This window comes from Gigantopelta aegis, chromosome 9 (genome assembly GCF_016097555.1).
Source record: "Gigantopelta aegis isolate Gae_Host chromosome 9, Gae_host_genome, whole genome shotgun sequence".
NCBI classification, from domain to species: Eukaryota; Metazoa; Mollusca; class Gastropoda; order Neomphalida; family Peltospiridae; genus Gigantopelta; species Gigantopelta aegis.
Genome location: NC_054707.1, coordinates 77,040,239 through 77,052,940, shown reverse-complemented (window position 1 = coordinate 77,052,940; position 12,702 = coordinate 77,040,239). Strand labels below are relative to the sequence as shown.

Below are 12,702 nucleotides of genomic sequence, written 5' to 3'. Positions count from 1 at the left end.
TCCTCTTTTCATCTACACTGCCGACAGCCTTCTTTGTACTTACCCAATGTCACATTTTGCAAAGATTCGTTTTGCGCTCAAGTCCTGTCGTCTACCGTACAGACATTGAGCTAAATATTGCGTACAAATAAAACATGAATTCCATAAATACAACTATAATGGAAGCCGCCATCTTTGTTTCTTAACACAGTAGTGACCATATACACGGCCAATGAGAGAGAGAGAGAGAGAGAGAGAGAGAGAGAGAGAGAGAGAGAGAGAGAGAGAGAGAGAGAGAGAGAGAGAGTAGACACAAAGAAAGACACGGCTAGTCAAGGATACAAGCTGACTCACTAATTCATTCATGAGTAGGTAGACTGACTCACTAACTAATTGGCTAGTCTAAGTGCCCCAGTCGGTCGGTATAATTGTGCAGACATACTTTATTATTGAGAAGCACAATGCATGTTCCAGTGTCAAAATACAGTTCATGTAAACAGATTTAATAATACTGAAACAACACCAAACAGCAACAGCGAAATTAGCCACATCGACACAGTTATGAAACGGGACTAATTCACTAAACTCTCGCATGGTTGCGATCTCGCAGTGCAATGCTAAAAGACTTGCAAACAGGATGCTTTGTTGTCTAGCAGAGCCTAAGAGACCTTTGTGAATTAGGCCCCAGATGCCTAAAATAATATAAAAATCTTAAATCTGACAGCAAATACTTTCAATTTGATAAATTTCGACTGATGTGGACAGTGGTTTATTTCTAATTTCAATATTTCGCAGCATTTCGTACACAAGCCATAACATTCTAGTAGTGTTTTACATCACGTAGTGCCTAATACCATTTTGAAAAGGTTACATTAATAGACCTGGACACAAACTATCATGCGACGTCGGAGATTGTAGTCATTATATAATAATTGAATAATATTTCTATTACAGCATAGAAACTTTATTCTTGCTGCGTTTAAATTTATCTCCAGCGCCAAAGTTGCATATCGCCCGGAAAGCCGAAATCCATCACTTTAACAGGTAAGCGTTGTTACACTTAGCAAACTTTATGTTTTAGACATAGTGTTTGAATATTTATTTGGATATCAACACAAAAATAAGGATACAATTTATACATAATCATGATAATGGATGCAGTTTTGGAATATTACGCTAAAATGCGTTTCCTCTGTTAAGTTAGTAGTGCGGCAGGGACGGGCCAAACGACTTTCAGGATACGGTATTAATCGTTTGAAGCAATATTCTGTTTACAAGCATGCTGTACATGCTATAAAAAACAACCACAAATTCCAGCAAATACGTTTTTGTATTTAGTTAGAAAAGAAATTAAAAATTCTCTTTAACCCGATTTTTGATGATACGAAGAGTTGTCAAAACGTTATTGACTGAACTAGTAAAGGGAAATGGGTATGCATAACCGACGGCTAACCACTCAATATACGGTCGGTGAAGTAGGCATTTCGCAAGAAAGAATTCAGAACACCCTGACGAAGGTTTCACGAATCGTGTGCAGTTCCATCACAACAAGTACCTCTGGCGATTCATCGGTGGCCGTTATGGCTGCACTGCATGACAGTGGCTTCCATCTTATATAGATCACCCACAGTATTCCCCAGATCTAGCACCGTCTGCCTTCCATCAATATTCTAACCCGAAAAAGCAACTAGCTAGCAGGCATTATGCAATTGATAATGATGTTATTTCCGCAGTTTTAGGAGTTTTCAACCTTTACGAAGTACCTTTCTTCGTGAGAGGGATTCAGGCACTGTGGCACCGTTGTAAGAAGTATGTGGACCTTGAACAGCAGGCAGCAGGTAGACATGTCTATAGGGCAAGTTCATCCTAGTTAGGCTGAGAACTTTTCCATCACCTCTCGCAGATCTATAATATAATACGTTGTGATGGCTTCTCATCTTTTCATCTGCACTGCCGATAGCCTTTACCCGATGGCGTCGGTGGGCCCAGTGGGCTATTCCTCGTTCCAGCCAGTGCTTCACAACTGGTGTAACAAAAACCGTGGTATGTACTATCCTGTCTGTGGGATGGTGCATATAAAAGATCCCTTACTGCTAATCGAAAAAGAGTAGCCCATGAAGTGGCGACTACGGGTTTCCTCTCTCAATATATGTGTGGTCCTTAACCATAATTATGTCCGGCGCCATATAACCTGTGAATAAAATATGTTGAGTGCGTCGTTAAATAAAACATTTCCTTCCTTCCTTACCCGATGCCGCACTTCGCAAGGATCTTTCGACGCTCGGGTCCAGTGGACTACCGTACACACATCATGCTCAATATTGCGTACAAAGATGAATTCCAAAATTACAACGATAATGGACATTGCCATCTTTGTCACGGCGGTAATATTGGGGGTGGGGGTGGGGGTGGGGGGTGGAGCCCAGTGTGAGCCACCACACCCCATCTAAAGTTTCCCATGCTAAGGCCGAGATACTTCTAATAGCTATCATTTATCTTATAACCCCTTTTTTCAAAACATAGCCAACTAGCTCTCGCTCGTAAGATGCTTTTTAACAATTCCTTGTAAAGTAAGATTCTTTGTAATATTCTCCATGCATCATGTTGTATGCTATGGTGGAACATGTGTCTCATCAGAGTGAATGGTTGCCTTTGGCATCCACAAAGACACACATATCAATATCGACGACTATTGGACCAAACATAACTGAAGAGTTGCGATTTGTATAGCAACTTGGGAGTTGGGTCAGTAATGGCAGACGATATTTGTACAGATAGGCCCATAATGAGGAGGGGGTAGTCACCTACATCCGAATAGGAGCTCTTTTGGATTAGAAGTACAATCATGTAAAAATGATATCTGGAAGGGGGTGGGGGTAGCTCTAAAGTGTCTCTGTGTGTAGGAAGTCATAGTGTTACATTTATATAGAGTTGGACAGCCCCCACCCCCGCCCCGCCCCCGGATCCGACAGGTCTGAAGTTCCCTTTTTATTTTCAGCTGGAAAATACGTTAAAATACGGTTCCTTGGTTCTTTTTATAACTCCCAGTTATTTCACGAAAGATACGACCCCATAATGAGATTTTTAAATAATAGTAAAATGCACTTCCACTTAACAGTCTATTTTTGCATTCTGTTTTCGCAGTGAAAAAGAGTGCATGTCTGGAATTCACAGCAACATCATTATATACAACATATACACGACGTCTACCTGTCACGATGATTATGTAACATATAGATCACGTTACCTGCCACTGCTGTTTGGTAAAGTGCCAGTCTCTTCCGTAAGACACCATCATACAAGGCCACCCACCAAATAATTAGCTGTGTAGGGATACTGTTTCAAAGCAAATAGAAAGAAAGGAATAGTTGATGTATAGCAAGTCAATACATGTTTGTCGACTAATAACGGGATATTATGACTAGACTAGATTTAGAAGATAAAGTTTGTATTTGTTTAATAATTAGCTGTTTAAGGGATACTGTTTCAAAGCAAATGAAAAGAAAGGAATGTTTGTTTCATAGCAAGTCAATACATGTTTGTTGACTAATAACTGGATATTAAGACTATACTAGATTTATAAGTTAAAGTTTGTATTTGTTTAATAAGTAGCTGTTTGGGGGATACTGTTTCAAAGCAAATGAAAAGAAAGGAATGTTTGTTTCATAGCAAGTCAATACCTGTTCGTCGACTAATAACTGGATATTATGACAATACTAGTTTGTATTTGTTTTACGACACCACTAGAGCATATTGATTAATTAATTATCGGCTATTGGATGTCACACATTTGGACATTCTGACTCGTAGTCATCAGAGGAAACCCGCTACATGTTTCTATTAGTAGCAAGGGATATTTTATATGCACTATCCCAAAGACAGGAAAACAGATATCACGGCCTTTGACCAGTTCTGGTTCACTGGTTGGAACAAGAAAGCCCCAGTCAGTTGAATGGTTGAATGAATCCACCGAAGTGGTTCGATCCTGCGTCGCAAGCACCTAAAGCGAGCGCTCAAACGCACCTAGACTAGATTTAAACCGAGCTTAACAAGCAGAAAGTTTAGATGGGTTGTGGTGTTTTTACACTGACCTCTCCCCCACACAACCTCCACTCTCAAATACGACCGCTGTGTAGCCAGCCTTCATTAACCGAGGTTATATACACGACCACCGTGTTTATAGCCACTTGTATGTTAAATGACAAAGATGGTGTCTTCCATTGCTGTTGAATTTATGGAATTCATCTTTGTACGCAATATTTAGCACGATGTGTGTACGGTAGTCGACTTAAATCCGGTAAGGACAAAGAACGCGGTCGGTAGTATAAATCAAAAGAAGAGAAGTGGTCAGAGCGATTGGAAACTGTTAAAACGGCCTTGAGTATTCTCACGGCCAAAAGAAACTTTACAAGTGTTATATTTGAATCTGGTTGGAAATGGCAAATAATAAGAATAATATTGTTTGTGATATAGTTTAATGGTTCATTAGCAAATGTAAATCAGGAACAAAAACAACGTGGCTGCATGTAACAATGGCGTAATAATGTGAAAGTCACACATGGGGTCAAAAACCACTTTTACATTGAAATGTTACACAACGAAGTCTAGCAAAATTTGGTATTTCAGACTCCATACTGACTCTAATAATGTGTGTGACCACCGTGAGCTTGGATACATGCATGCACACGTCTTCGCATAGACGTCGTCAACCTTCTGATTACGTCAATCGGGATGCGTCGCCATTCCTCAACCAGGAATTGTTGCAGTTGTTGTCTGTTGAGCGGGGGCTGTTGTCTCCGTCGAATCTGGCGATCAAGGTAGTCCCAAAGATGTTCGATAGGTGACATGTCAGGAGAGCGTGCAGGCCATGGCAAAACGTTAACATTGTTCTGATGGAGGAAGTCCTGGACAATGCGAGCAACGTGGGGTCTGGCATTATCATGCTGGAATGTGATACCTTGGGGCTGCTGCTGTAGCAATGGCACCACAACTGGTTTTAGCACTTCATCCCTGTAACGTTGAGAATTCAGACTGCCATCAGTTCGGTGGTCTGATTGCCACAGATGCCTCCCCACACCATTACACTACCACCTCCGAAGGTTCGACTTCATTAATGCAACAACGGGCTGTACGTTCTCCTCTGCGTCGATACACTCTCACTCTCCCATCCCCACGGAAAAGGCAGAACCTACTCTCATCGGTAAAGAGAACCCTTCGCCTATCACGGATCTGCCAACGCCTCAACTGCCTGGCCCATTGTAGTCGCAGCCGACGGTGTTGATCTGTTAATGTGGTCCTGCGGTACGGTCTGTAGGCTCTGATACCAGCAGCACGTAATCTTCTTGTCACTGTCTGTCTGCTCACATGGTAGCCGAATGCCGTTGCCGCTGATGACGTCACCGTCAAAAATCGATTACGTAGGTGTAATGTTCGTAGGTATCGGTCATCCCGCGCAGTTATGACTCGTGGTCTACCCGTTCTTGGCCTGTCCGAGGTCCGACTTGTGTGTTGGTATCGATTTCTCTTAATTTTGTAGGTAGTGAAAAACGTGATTTCTGATTTTTTGTTCACGACCTGAAAAGCATGCAACGTTCTCTTTCAAATATACTGTAAAAAGTAGGTTACAATTATAGGATTGTTTGTGCAATTGAGTACGTTCGGATATATGAATGATTTCACATTCTAAAATTTATTTTCGTTTGTAAAGTTTCTTTTGGCCGTGAGTATAGTATAGATAATAAAGGAGGAATCCGATGCAGCCACATAGGCTACTGCTACTGAAAAGCAGCAAATCATATTTCATATCCTCTTTCCCAAAGACATCCGTCTCGCATCAGGCCCCTGTCTATCCAGGGACGGGACCCGGGACGGACATGCTCGAAACCTTAGTGGTATATGAGCATGTAAAGAGAGTTCCGCTCCGCTCCCAAAGGCGGGTTCGCTTTTGGCATATCATTCGTGGGTTGGAGCGGGACGTAGCGCAGTGGTAATGCGCTCGTTTGATGCACGGTCGGTCTGGGATCGATCCCCTTCGGTGGGCCCATTGGGATATTTCTCATCTCATCCAGTGCAACCGGCCTCGGTGGCGTCGTGGCAGGCCATCGGTCTACAGGCTGGTAGGTACTGGGTTCGGATCCCAGTCGAGGCATGGGATTTTTAATCCAGATACCGACTCCAAACCCTGAGTGAGTGCTCCGCAAGGCTCAGTGGGTAGGTGTAAACCACTTGCACCGACCAGTGATCCATAACTGGTTCAACAAAGGCCATGGTTTGTGCTATCCTGCCTGTGGGGAGCGCAAATAAAAGATCCCTTGCTGCCAATCGGAAGAGTAGCCCATGTAATGGCGACAGCGGGTTTCCTCTCAAAATCTGTGTGGTCCTTAACCATATGTCTGACGCCATATAACCGTAAATAAAATGTGTTGAGTGCGCGACACATCAACACACTGTACGACACATCAGGACATTGTACGACACATTGTACGACACATCATCAGGACATTGTACGACACATCAGGACATGTACGACATTGACCTCAACACATTGTACGACACATCAGGACACTGTACACACATCAACACATTGTACGACACATCAGGACATTGTACGACACATCAGGACACTGTACGACACATCAGGACATTGTACGACACATCAGGACATCAACACATGTACGACACATCAGGACATTGTACGACACATCAACACACTGTACGACACATCAGGACATTGTACGACACATCAGGACATTGTACGACACATCAACACACTGTACGACACACGGTACGACACATCAGGACACACGACACATCAGGACATTGTACGACACATCAGGACATGTACGTACATTGTACACACATCAGTACGACATCAGGACATTGTACGACACATCAGGACATTGTACGACATCAGGACATTGTACGACACATCAACACACTGTACGACACATCAGGACATTGTACGACACATCAGGACATTGTACGACACATCACATTGTACACATTGTACGACACATCAGGACATTGTACGACACATCAGGACACACGACACATCAGGACATTGTACGACACATCACGACACATCAGGACATTGTACGACACATCAACACACTGTACGACACATCAGGACATTGTACGACACATCAGGACATCACACATCAGGACATTGTACGACACATCAGGACATTGTACGACACATCAGGACATTGTACGACACATCAACACATTGTACGACACATCAGGACATTGTACGACACATCAGGACATTGTACGACACATCAACACACATGTACGACACATCAGGACATTGTACGACACATCAGGACATTGTACGACACATCAGGACGACACATCAACACACTGTACGACACATCAGGACATTGTACGACACATCAGGACATTGTACGACACATCAGGACATTGTACGACACATCAGGACATTGTACGACACATCAACACACTGTACGACACATCAGGACATTGTACGACACATCACACATCAGACATTGTACGACACATCACGACATCAAACACACTGTACGACACATCAGGACACTGTACGACATCAGGACATTGTACGACACATCAGGACATTGTACATTGTACACACATCAGGACATTGTACGACACATCAACACATTGTACGACACATCAGGACATTGTACGACACATCAGGACATTGTACGACACATCAGGACATTGTACGACACATCAACACATTGTACGACACATCAGGACATTGTACGACACATCAGGACACTGTACGACACATCAGGACATTGTACGACACATCAGGACATTGTACGACACATCAGGACATTGTACGACACATCAACACACTGTACGACACATCAGGACATTGTACGACACATCAGGACATTGTACACATCAGACACGACACATCAACACACTGTACGACACATCAACACACTGTACGACACATCAGGACATTGTACGACACATCAGGACACACATCAACACATTGTACGACACATCAACACATTGTACGACACAGGACATTGTACGACACATCAGGACACGACACATCAGGACATTGTACGACACATCAGGACATTGTACGACACATCAGCACATTGTACGACACATCAACACACTGTACGACACATCAGGACATTGTACGACACATCAGGACATTGTACGACACATCAACACATTGTACGACACATCAGGACATTGTACGACACATCAGGACATTGTACGACACATCAGGACACTGTACGACACATCAACACACTGTACGACACATCAGGACATTGTACGACACATCAGGACACGACACATCAGGACATGTACGACACATCAGGACATTGTACGACACATCAGGACGACACATCAACACATTGTACGACACATCAGGACATTGTACGACACATCAGGACATTGTACGACACATCAACACACTGTACGACACATCAGGACATTGTACGACACATCAGGACATTGTACGACACATCAGGACATTGTACGACACATCAGGACATTGTACGACACATCAGGACATTGTACGACACATCAGGACATTGTACGACACATTGTACGACACATCAACACACTGTACGACACATCAGGACACTGTACGACACATCACACGACACATCAACACACTGTACGACACATCAGGGTACACATCAGGACATGTACGACACATCAGTACGACATTGTACGACACATCAACACACTGTACACATCAACACACATCAGGACATTGTACGACACATCAGGACACGACACTGTACGACACATCAGTACGACACATCAGGACATGTACGACACATCAACACACTGTACGACACATCAGGACATTGTACGACACATCAACACATTGTACGACACATCAACACATTGTACGACACATCAGGACATTGTACGACACATCAGGACATTGTACGACATCAACACATTGTACGACACATCAGGACATTGTACGACACACACATTGTACGACACATCAGGTACACATCAGGACATTGTACGACACGACACATCAACACACTGTACGACACATCAGGACATTGTACGACACATCAACACACATGTACGACACATCAGGACATTGTACGACACATCAGGACATTGTACGACACATCAGGACATCAGGTACACACACATCAACACACTGTACACATCAGGACATTGTACGACACATCAGGACATTGTACGACACATCAGGACATTGTACGACACATCAGGACACTGTACGACACATCAGGACATTGTACGACACATCAACACACTGTACGACACATCAGGACATTGTACGACACATCAACACACTGTACGACACATCAGGACACTGTACGACACATCAGGACATTGTACGACACATCAACACACTGTACGACACATCAGGACATTGTACGACACATCAGGACATTGTACGACACATCAACACACTGTACGACACATCAGGACATTGTACGACACATCAGGACATTGTACGACACATCAACACACTGTACGACACATCAGGACATTGTACGACACATCAGGACATTGTACGACACATCAGGACATTGTACGACACATCAACACACTGTACGACACATCAACACACTGTACGACACATCAGGACATTGTACGACACATCAGGACATTGTACGACACATCAGGACATTGTACGACACATCAGGACATTGTACGACACATCAGGACATTGTACGACACATCAGGACATTGTACGACACATGTAACACACACTGTACGACACATCAGGACGACACTGTACGACACATCAGGACATTGTACGACACATCAGGACATTGTACGACACATCAACACACTGTACGACACATGTACACACATCAGGACATTGTACGACACATCAGTACGTACGACATCTCAGGACACATATCAGGACATTGTACAACACATCAGGACATTGTACGGCATTTCAGGACATTGTACGACACATCAACACACTGTACGACACATCAGGACATTGTACGACACATCAGGACATTGTACGACACATCAACACACTGTACGACACATCAACACACTGTACGACACATCAGGACATTGTACGGCACATCAACACATTGTTCGGCGCATGGCATTGTACGACTCATCAACACATTGTGCGACACATCAACACACTGTACGACACATCAGGACATTGTACGACACATCAGGACATTGTACGACACATCAACACACTGTACGACACATCAACACATTGTACGACACATCAGGACATTGTACGACACATCAGGACATTGTACGACACATCAGGACATTGTACGGCATTTCAGGACATTGTACGACACATCAACACACTGTACGACACATCAGCACATTGTACGACACATCACTACACATCAGGACATTGTACACATCAACACATTGACACATCAGGACATTGTACGACACATCAACACACTGTACGACACATCAACACACTGTACGACACATCAGGACATTGTACGACACATCAGGACATTGTACGACACATCAACACACTGTACGACACATCAGGACATTGTACGACACATCAGGACATTGTACGACACATCAGGACATTGTACGACACATCAGACATCAACACACTGTACGACACATCACTGTACGACACATGTTACGACACATCAGGACATTGTACGACATCAACACATCGAGACATCAGGTCATTGTACGACACATCAGGACATTGTACGACACATCAACACACTGTACGTACATACATCAGGACATTGTACGACACAGCACATCAGACACACACAATGTACGGCATCTCAGGACATTGTACGACACATCAACACATTGTACGACACTTCAGGACATTGTACATCAACACACTGTACGACACATCAACACACTGTACGACATCAACACACTGTACGACACATCAGGACGACACAGTTGTACGACATTGTACTCAGGACATTGTACGACACATCAGGACATTGTACGTCACATCAGGACATCAACGATATTGTACGACACATCAGGACATTGTACGACACATCAGGACATTGTACGATACTTCAACACACTGTACGACACATCAACACACTGTAAGACACATCAGGACATTGTACGAGACATCAACACACTGTACGACACATCAGGACATTGTACGACACATCAATACACTGTACGACACATCAACACATTGTACGACACATCAGGACATTGTACAACACATCAGGACATTGTACGGCATTTCAGGACATTGTACGGCACACCAACACATTGTACAACACATCAGGACATTGTACGACACATCAGGACATGTACGACACATCAACACACTGTACGACACATCAGGACATTGTACGACACATCAACACACTGTACGACACATCAGGACATTGTACGACACATCAATACACTGTACGACACATCAACACATTGTACGACACATCAGGACATTGTACAACACATCAGGACATTGTACGGCATTTCAGGACATTATACGACACACCAACACAATATACGACACATCAGGACATTGTACGACACATCAACACACTGTACGACACATCAGGACATTGTACGACAGATCAATACACTGTACGACAGATCAACACACTGTACGACACATCAGGGCATTGTACTACACATCAGGACATTGTATGGCACAACAACACATTGAATGAGACATCAGGACATTGTACGACACATCAGGACATTGTACAAAATATTAACACACTGTACCACACATCAACACACTGTACGACACATCAGGACATTGTACTACACATCAGGACATTATACGACACATCAACACACTGTACGACACATCAGAACATTGTACTACACATCAGGACATTGTACGACACAGCAACACACTGTAAGACACATCAACACACTGTACGACACATCAGGACATTGTACAACACATCAGCACACTGTACGACACATCAGGACATTGTACGACACATCAACACACTGTACGACACACCAACACACTGTACTACACATCAGGACATTGTATGACACATCAACACACTGTACGACACTGCAGGACATTGTACGACAGATCAAGACACTGTACGACCCATCAACACACTGTACGACACATCAGGACATTGTACTACACATCAGGACATTGTAAGGCACATCAACACATTGAACGAGACACCAGGACATTGTACGACACTTCAGGACATTGTACGAAACATTAACACACTGTACCACACATCAACACACTGTAAGACACATCAACACACTGTACGACACATCAGGATATTGTACGACACAGCAGGGCATTGTACGTCACATCAGGACATTGTACTACACATCAGGTCATTGTATGACAGCTCAGGACATTGTACGACACATCAACACAGTGTACGACACATCAACCAACTGTACGACACATCAGGACATTGTACGACACATCAGAACATTGTACGACACATCAACACACTGTACGGCATCTCAGGATATTGTGCGACACATCAGGACATTGTACAACACATCAGGACATTGTACGGCATTTCAGGACATTGTACGACACATCAACACACTGTACGACACATCAGGACATTGTACGACACATCAGAACATTGTACGACACATCAACACACTGTACGACACATCAACACACTGTACGGCACATCAGGACATTGTACGGCACCTCAACACATTGTTCGGCGTCTCATGGCATTGTACGACTCATCAACACATTGTGCGACACATCAACGCACACTGTACGACACATCAGGACATTGTACGACACATCAGGACATTGTACGACAC

General features: G+C 43.6%; 1 protein-coding gene across 1 annotated transcript in view; it reads left to right on the top strand.

The window, feature by feature from the left end:
* The first annotated feature begins 886 nt into the window (after window positions 1–886).
* The window catches only part of LOC121382035 (relaxin receptor 1-like), a 120,338-nt gene continuing 108,522 nt past the window's right edge, over window positions 887–12,702 (top strand). Inside the window, exon 1 of the mRNA XM_041511509.1 lies at window positions 887–1,023. The gene's annotated coding sequence lies outside the window, so the exon portion shown is untranslated. The remainder of the gene's footprint in view (window positions 1,024–12,702) is intronic.